The sequence below is a fragment of the Triplophysa rosa genome, linkage group LG2 (genome assembly GCF_024868665.1).
Source record: "Triplophysa rosa linkage group LG2, Trosa_1v2, whole genome shotgun sequence".
In the NCBI taxonomy this organism is placed as follows: Eukaryota; Metazoa; Chordata; class Actinopteri; order Cypriniformes; family Nemacheilidae; genus Triplophysa; species Triplophysa rosa.
In genome coordinates this window covers 14,244,397-14,254,655 of record NC_079891.1, presented here as the reverse complement: position 1 = coordinate 14,254,655, position 10,259 = coordinate 14,244,397, and positions in this window count along the sequence as shown.

Sequence of the window (10,259 nt, the reverse complement as noted above, 5' to 3'; positions counted from 1 at the left end):
CAATGAATGTGTTGAGATAAAACAATACTTACATCAGTTAAGATGAACAGGGAGTCCATCGCCTCTCTGAAGAAGGCCATCAAGAGCAGGATGACTGAAGTCGCCATTAAATCTTGATCTTGTAGTGTCCTTGAGTCATTCTCCATTTCGGTCAGCAGAGCCTGAATCTCTCCTTTCCACCTCAACTTCTGATGTTGGAAGTAGCTGATGATTCGCCTGCCTTTATTCTGCAGTGCAGAAAATTTAGTATCACTTTACTATAGGGTTTTGTTCCATAACATTTATTAATGGTTTAGCTAATATGAACTAACAATGAACAATATTTTTTTCAACATTAATAATATTTGATAATTCATTGTGAATTAACTAATGTGAAAAGAGATAAATCGATTGATTTAAAAGTGTATTGCCAAATGTTAAAATGTATTAACATCCTATGTTAACAAATATAACCTTATTGTAAGTGTTACTAAAAAGTCAGTAGTAAAACCAAAAACAAATTTGAATAAAAAGTTGTATTATTATGGTCAATACTTACAGAAAACCCATAAACCCAGGGTGCAAAAAGGGACCAAACTGTCACGCTAGAGCTGAAAGGGAAAAAAATATGTTACTTGCTAAAATTTTGAAACCATTCTGTTTATTATATACGTTTAAGATAGCCAAGCAAAAATGTAGCAAAATTATCATTTAAATGTTATGCATTAACATTAAGAGTTTAGATATTTGGGATTGCATTTTCGGTTACACACCGAAATAGTATGGGTGTAGCAAAATTCAATGTGGTTTTGAAAATGCATTTTCAAGCTGATCGCGCTCCTGTCTCCGACGTACAGCGTCATTACGTAAAGGCGGAGCCAGCATCGCTCTTTACCAAAGTACGTGCATTGATTTGAGGCGTTGGAAACTTGTTGGAAGTGTTGGAAGAAATATTGCTACAAATATGCGACCACACAATACTTGTTGGCCAACTGAATGTAAAACACTCTAAAGAACATCATCTCTGCTTTTGCTGATATACCGTAATAAGTAAACAGTAATAACACCGCGAACCCATTTATTCACCTGTTAGTGTATGAAAACACAGTTGTAAGCTGTATAGATCGCACTCATCGCAGTTAAATATTACGTTTCACTTCGTGTGGAGCAGTTTGGTGCTGTGTGGGCTACTTTACAGTGCCTTTGTTATTTCACATGAGATTTATTTGGGCCGAGTGAGAGCGTGAGATAGAGAACCTGAAAGTGTGTGTCAAGTCTGGTCTATTTACAGACAAACTATGTTGATGTTCATATATCTGAACAGTATTTTTACATTTAAAAGAAGACGCAAATACCGATTAGTGATTGATATGAAAATGTTGTTTTAGCACGTGCAAAGCTGATTCACGAGTTAGCCTGTCATACGGTCGAACTGAATACTGCTGCTGCTTCTCCCTGCCCCTAACTGAACAAAGGAAAGCCAAGATAAGCGATCCTAAGCTGGGACAGCAATAATGCACTCGCGAGGAGTCTTAGTTCAATTGGTTAACGGGAGTAAATTGGTTAACGGGAGTTTATCTATTGCCAAATACAAGTTATTTTACCTACCTTGCCATGGTAAACGAACTTCAACAATTCCACAGAAAATAAACTCACCAAAACCCTCATGATTAAGTAAGTGGGATGTGTAAATCGGGTTTAAGCAGTGGGTAACAGTTAGACATCTAACGTAGTTTAATTTCTGAGGGAGACTGCAACGTTTGTTGGCGATCTTTTCTCTCATTCCACGTTTAAAACAACATTGTGACAAACTGTTGTGCAAAATACTAAAACTAAATAATAGGTTTGCATGAAACACATAAAATAAACCAAACTGCAAACTTACCGAACTGCCAGAAATCGAATCGAATATCCTCCTCCAGCTGCAGCCAGGAGTTGTGCTCTGTGTGATTTGACGTTGTGGCGCACTTTCTCTAAACCAATCCTGTATTATTGACTAACACATTACAGCAAGGCTACAGCTAGGTTACAGGAAGACCAAAATATACTGTAGAAGTTTCCCGCTCAATCAAAATTACCCAGAATGCATTATGAACTGCGGTATTTTACTGTAATATACACATGCAGTATTGTACTGTGGATTTTTACAGTAATGTGCTGCTAAATCTACAGCCACATCTAACTAGGGTTGGGAATCGAAAATCAATTCCAATTTGGAATCGGAATCGAAAGGCTAGGAATCGGATCGGAATCGAAAGGAATAGGAATCGGATACTTGAGATTAAAATTTGAATTCCTCTTATCAATTCCTGTGTGCATATTTTCAGAAAAGTACATGCGTTGCATGATCTGCTGATATCTCAATAAAAGCACTTATGAAAATGATCGATATTTTTTACTATAGTAAGCATAGTTTAGCTGTAGAATTTGCATTAAAGCACAGGAATAACAAATTAACCTTAGTTGCATTATAGTAACTGCAGTTTAACCATGATGTAGTTCAACTATGATAATACAAATTGTAATAAATCAGAAAAGGTATGTTTCTATGTGTAAATATACACAAAACGGTGCTCATAAATATATATATATATTTTGCAAACAAGTCAATAAGCACGCTAAATGTCCATACAGGTCGATATCTAAATGTTTTACTTCAACTGTGGAATCGAAACTGGGAATCGATAAGAATCGAAATCGATAAGCAGAATCAGAATTGGAATCGGAATCGATAAAATTGAAACGATTCCCAACCCTACATCTAACAGTGCGATGGACATGAAGCTGGATTTGGAGATCGTTTGAAACTGATAGATGTAGCGGTCCCAGCACTAAAAGATGCCGGACATGAACTGCATGTGGTAAGTCAAACTAAGTCATATGTCTGTGTTTTGTTGGCAATCGGCGCGTATGTGCATAATGTAAACAACATGAAGGGACAATGCGATGATGTATTGTGTGCTCGTGCTATATTTCTGTCCCCCTGCCTGCCTCCAGTAGCTCATCTTTTTCCAGAAATAATCGTACAGCTGTATCTCCCTTTTATAAATTTGATCAAACTAAATACTCTTTGAAGATACGAAGTATGCAATACTACTGTATAGGTAGGCTACTCAAGATTAATATGAGATTTGCAGAAACTGCATGTGTTACCCCATCTTTAAACATGAAAATGTGAAATTTTCATTTTCTGAAAATAAATGCAAATAAAAACATTTTTATATATTGTGAGTTCACACAATGAAACAAAAATGTTCATTTTACTAAAACACAAATCTATAAATAGTAAATAGGTCTTAAAATTAAATTGGTCTGTTTCTTCAAAATGACCAAAAAACCTGACCCACTCTTGTTCAGCGTCAGTCACTTGTTAGTAATACAGATGTGTGTGTGTGCTGAAATATACAGACTTTATAAATGTATTTGTCAACCTGTCTACTGCAGTAAGACATTATTAACCTTACTGCTTGGGAATATAGCAGAGCTCAGATAGGAGAGAATTGCCAAGGCAAGATTTGTCTCACCCAAAATGAAAACCTAACACCACCATGTTTTATCTTTAATCCTGACCTGTATCCAATATCCTGCTGAGCTCTGAGTAAACACATACTAATGTCTTTGAAGAACTGATCAATATTGTTACATGATATAGTGCCGAAAATGATTTAGTCTATTGCAATGAGACACGTCAGATTGATTTTTTTTATTATTCATCTCAATATCCTTCACAAAGGCTGATGATTCGAAACAATCACTTTCAATAAAGTCTAAACATCTTGTGTACTGCTGATTTCTGCAAAGCAACTTTGCTTTTATTTAATTATCTCTGTAAAGATGGGTATTTACATTCTGACAGCAATCACTGAGTAAAAGCTTGGAAAACGTGTCAATTTGTGTCAAAGCTGGAGTTGAATAATGCTATGCAAGGTGTCTCTGACACCACTGCATAAGATATTTAATTGTAAAAGGATGCAGTCTAAAAACATTAATTGTGTTTAAATGCCACTATTCACTGTCATTGGAATGCATGCGTTTCATTACAATAAAACGACCAGCTTAATTAAGCCCCATGTTTTTAGCTGGCCAGACAAATGCAGAATGGTCAGATGTGTTGGTTTGGAAGGCGTTTCACAGCTGGTCAGACTAGGAGACCAGCTGGCCTACCATCTTAACACCATCTTGGCCAGAATGATAGACCTTCTAGCAGAGCTGAAGAACAGATTTACCAGAGAGATTTACCAACTTAGGCTGATGTGAACTTAAAAAATTAACAGGTAAGAGTACTCTTCCAATACCTGGAACGTATTTGCAACATTCTGTTCCATTAATGAAACCCACTGCCACTGCAGATCTACCACACTTTTCCGGTGAGGACAGGATTGCATTTTAGTGCACCCTAGTTTTCTCATTGACCGTGGCCTCTACTGAATGCTGCTGTGCTCTATTCATTGGAGTCTCCTGCTTAGCAAAGGTGAAAGAATGCTGTGTAGAGTGTCTGCAGCTGAGCGATAAGCTTAAATGCTTCCAAAAGTTTCCCTGCTGCAGATCTTGGTATTATTGCAGCTTAACATCATTCTCAATGCGGAATCATGTTTTTAAATGGAAATCACGTAAGCTCTTGTGTCTTTGGATTGAAGCGACCCTTTAAATGTTACTGATTACATCCATGATACAGTATGTTATCTAATGTAGAACTGATTGTACTGTGTTAAATTCACAAAATGCCTCTTTTCATTATTTTAATATGCAGTGGAATCCCATTGATTGATTGACCTGATTATTTTTGACTATTTCTTGTTATGTTCTTCTAAACGTAGTAGTTTTTTAAATCGGAAAGCCCTCATAAACACTTTGACAGACACTCCATGACAAATTCAAAAGGCTCTATTGCACCTTGTCACCACATTAGATCTGCCCATGTATCGAATGTCTACTGCTTCAACACTTACAGTCACAAAGCCATAAGGCATAGACAGCTGATGTTCATTCCTGCATTCCTCAGATGCTGTCATTTGCTTTCACTAAAGATTGGATGAAAGAGTTGCCATTATTAAGGCTTAGCGAGGGACTGAAAGAAAATGGCAAGTTGTCTGGTAAATTTGCATATGCGATTTTGAGTGCACTTCCAGTTATTTTAGAAAATTGTGATTAAACATATTGCAAACTATGCAAGGCCTAAAAGCTTCTAAATTGCATGTGCAGTTTATTTGCATGTGGAGAATTGCTGTTTAAGAAATATCCAGAGGCCTACAGAATATCAAAACGAATGCTTTGGTGGTACTACTAGAGGCTGTCCAGAGGTACCTTTAAGAGTGTCAAGAGTTACTTGAGGAAATGTGATGAAAGGCTCTGTCAAGGCTGAAATGCGTTCCTCTATTTAACTTTGAAGCATAACGAGATAGTGTAAGTTCAAAACAGTAATTATTGATGCTTGTGTACAATCAGTACTCGAGTTGAGGAGGGATGAGGGGGGATGGCATCCCCCTTTGAATTAAAGAAGATCAAAATCATCCCCCTTCTAAAACGGCCATCCCCCCTTCCCATCCCCTGTTATTTTATCAATGAATGTGTAAATATTACCAGTGGTAATTTACCACTATTTCAACATTTAGTTTTTGCAAATATTGAATAGGCTAAAATACTGTGGACGAGGTGAACGTGCACATAATGACACGACGATTTGTTTTAAATTGACAAATCCATCAGTCAGCGACATAGCAGCGCAGGTGCTGGTGCCGGTGATTTCAGCATCATGGCCAAGCCCAAGCGACATGGACAGCTTGACCTGAGGCACTTCGGCTTTAAGAGGGCAAGAAGTAGCACTGAAGGTAAGTCAAGAGTCAGGAATACTTTTGATATGTCACCAAAGGCGGAATCTCTGGACAGAGGCGATAACAACACAGAAAAAAGCTTTTTTCTTCTTCTTGATAGCTAATGCCAGCTAGCTAGCTAACGTCAGGTTAGACTTTACATTCACAAAGTTAATGTTAGATTTGGTTTCTGGTTCACCTGGAATATCTTACTGCAGGGTTTCCCACAGCACTTTACAGCTGCCGCCTAAGCAACACACGCCTGCCTCCTTAACTAAACCTAAGTAGAAAAAAAATTTTTTTTAAGAGCATTATCCACCGTGTTACTCTGTCCTGTCCGATCAGCGGCATCTGGTGGAATCTATCATCGTTCGCCAAACATTCTACAACATATAAATGGCAAGTGCAAGGAAAGCCATTGATAGCCATTACTTTTCCTTGCATGAAATTAAAGACTAATAAAACTAACACATTTTCTGGGGGAAACCCTGTTACTGGAATAGTAAACATTTCTCTAATTGAATATGGGCTAGGTGACTGCCCTCTATTTTATATAAAAAAAGATGAATTCCCAATAGATTTATAGGTATCATGAGTATGAAGTTGCACGTGCACCCAGTGGGAAAATTTGTCCTCTGTATTTACCCTATGTAGGAGCAGTGGTAGCCATGCCAGCCTGGGGACCAACTCCAATTCTTAGGTGCCTTGGTCAAGATCAATGACAGGAGTATCTGATACGTAATATATCAATAGCATGCATGTTGTTTTAGAGTAATATAATATAATAATTATCTTTGTGCTTAAACAATAATCAAAAGGGAACACCGTTGGTCTCCCACCATATGCACTGTCATCAGCACAAATTATTTGTCCCTAAACGTTAAATCCAATCCACCATCCCTCCTGATTTTTTTTACAACTTTTTTACTGTGTACAATCAAGCATTTTTTGTTGCCAGACATCTTTTTTCAGTGGCCTTATTTGTAGCGTAATTATAACATTGCCAGTCAAGTGTAATTGTATCATCTCAGACTCTGAATCTCCATCAATATACATTTTACACCATGTCCACACCAGACGCGACCGGCGCGATGTGACAAAAGACATTAGAAATGCATTAGAATTCTTTATCATTTTTAATTTTGTCCATACTGGATGTGGCGCTGCGCGATGCCTGTCGCGTCCGGTGTAGACACAGTGTTAGTGAAACAGTAACTGGTTTTCTTTAAAAAAGAGTTCTGGATTAAATGAATATTCAGTATTATCAGTTACGTAATGGAAACAAAACCACCACATCAATCCTTCCATTTGCTAGAAACGAAAAACATCCATGAAGCTTATGAATGACTGAACACTGCAAGTAAGCAGTAAATGTAAAATTTAAATGTGACCCTGTATAACAAAACCAGTCTTATGTGTCAATTTTTCGAAATTGAGATTTTTACATAATCTGAAAGCTGAATAAATAAACTTTCTATTGATGTATGAGTTGTTAAAATAGGACAATATCTGGGCGAGATACAACCATTTAAATCTCAGGAATCTGAGAGTGCAAAAAAATCAAAATATTGAGAAAATTGCCTTTGAAGTTGTTAATCAGGGGCACTGTGGCAGACCATCCACTCACAAAAATAAAGTTGTTATATATTTAAGGTAAGAAATTTACAAAATATCTTCATGGAATATGATCTTTATTTAATATCCTAATGATTTTTGGCATAAAAGAAAAATCGATCATTTTGACCCATACAATGTATTTTTGGTTTTTACTAAAAATGTTCCCGTGCTACTTAAGACTGGTTTTGTGATCCAGGGTCACAAATGTAGTAAACTTTACAATGCACAATGCAAAATATACAATGGTTATCCTAAAGTCACCAACTTTATGAAATGTCTCCCAACTTTATCACGTCAAATAGTAAGTAACACTATTATAAGCAAGTATCACATGTATCATTCAATTGTTTTGTATTTGGACAATGTCTGGCTTCAGATACATTTGTGTGGTGATGGTGGTTCATGTGGGATGCATCTTCCGTTTTCTGACAAAATTCACCAGTCGCCACTGACAATGGGGCATTTTACCTTTGTGTAATGCTTTGATCACAAAATAGTGGGGTAATGTAGGCACAAAGCAAAATGAACCCAGAGAGACTTTCACTACACCTTCCTCAGTTGCCAATGGCAAGAATCCCAGACTAGATGGACTGTATTGTGTGCGTATGTATGTGTGTGATGCTTCAAGGCTAACACCAAGCTTCTAAGGAGGGATTTAGAGAGAGAGTATAAGGCTGCGGCTGCCTAGGGATGATAAAGCTTGGTGGGTTTTTGGTGGGTCCATTGCCTGTTGGCCAGTGTCCCCCTGAGGTCTTTGATTCTTTGCTTCATGGTTGTACAGCCACTATATTTCAAGCTCCTGCCATTGTAATAAAGGTAGGCTCTGGGGGAAACATGTCCCAGCAGCACAAGTTGGAATAGACAAGCATGGAAAGCATACAAGGATGACATTTTTGAAGGCTTGCTTATAAGAATTGTAAGCTCAAACAAAAGATCAAATTGAAACATTCCACTGTGGAATCTCATCAAACAACCTGCTTCCCAAGAAAAAAAAATAGTAGAATGAAAATGTAACAAAACCTACGTCATGCTTGAAAATCTTTAAAGTGTTCTTTTTTAGCACTATGTGTGCTACTTCGGCTTTTTCTTAATCAAGCCTTTTTTGACAACATGCAAGTGACCTGCCTGGGCATCGCCAAGCTAACATAAACACTGTACATGACTGACAAATTATAAGCAGGTGAATCCCAAAATGTGTTTTTGTAAACAAAACTAACAATACTGCCTCTCACCCTCGACTTCTTGACTGCCAGAGACCCAATACCACATCAAAACACCATCTTATCTGTAGATGTAAGACATCATCTCCAGAACTGAGTGTCTAAATGTCAAATTACAGGGGGTAGAAATCAGCTGTGACAGCACCACTACTGAGCAGAAGGGAAACAGGATGTGACATCTTGGTGTCAGCAGCTGCTGCATAAGCAATTGCTATGCAATTAAGTATCGCAAGTGAGCTTTTTTCTGTTTCTATTTACTCTTCCTGTTAATTTTTGTGACTTTTGCATTTCTTTGTCTTCTGTAAAAGAATCACAGAAAACCCCTTTACCCATTTGAAAGGCATGAACCCACGCTTTTACACACAGTTGAGCAATCAGAGATCAAAGATGGATTCGGAGGGATTGACGGACAGGAACCGAAAGAGAGCAAGGGATAGAATGCAAGGCTTTCAGTTGCTTGTGGCATTTTTGACAGTTCTGTTTCATCCATTTAGACAGCGAGGGTGATGCTGTTGACATCTGAGACAAATCTCCCAAATCTTTTCCTGCTTGCCTGTCATTTTTCTGGTTCATGTAAAATGTTTATATTTCTAGAGGAAGTTAAACTGTGGCTTAGGTTTGTTCAATGTAGAAGAGGTAAAATGCTGCCAAGTCAGTATAACAATACAGTACAAAATAGTTTTAAAATTGTCTAGATACCGACAGATGTCACAGTTTAAAAAGGAAGATAATGAGATGTGGATAAAATAAAAAAGATAATCCAAATTTAATCTGAGGTAATCAAATACCTGCTTGTGTGTGCACTTCAAGCTAGAGTGAAAACATTGTTTTCAGTTTTTAAATGACCTAACATTGCCTCTAAAACACTTCAATGGCCTTTGAAGTCCTGCTCAGGTTCCTGGCTGTTTTGGAAGGAGTGATTGTGGTATTGCCAAGTTGGATGGTGAGATCGTTTTGCACCATGGGGTGTGCCAGAAATACATGTACAGTAGTTATGTCTTGGCAGGGTTCAGCTGGAGGTGATTTGGATCTTTCATCCAAGCTGAGATGTCTTCAAGGCAGGCTGCAACGTGAGCTGCTACAGTGGTATCGCCTGGGTGAAATGAGATGTAAATCTGGGTGTCGTCAGCATAACAGTGATACAAACACACTGATATTGTCAAGGACTGGTCATTTTAGGACTGGTCTTAAATTTGAATCAGAGTTCCAGTGTTTTTCCACCCAAGAACCCTACCTACAATATCAAAGCGCTTCAATCACTTCCCTTGTCAGGAGTAATGAAGTCATTGAACACAAGGACAGGGCATATTTTTACCACCTAAAGGCTTGGGGGTTGAAACATTTTTATACAACGTATATATTGATGTGATGGACACAACACAAGGCTATTGTAGTGTATTTCGGGGAAACTATAAGTTTAACCACAGTAACATGCGTATAATTAATTGTGATTGACCATTAACTATTTTATACACTTTACCTGATGCAGCAGAATTAATAATAGTGACAGACTAAATGTACTCGTCCAGCGAGTGATCAGCAGATCGTATATCAACTCTAAGAAATATTACTTTCCTGGCCTTGGAAAAACAATATTCTTACTTTAGTACAGTACCACTTCAGAAATCTTAAC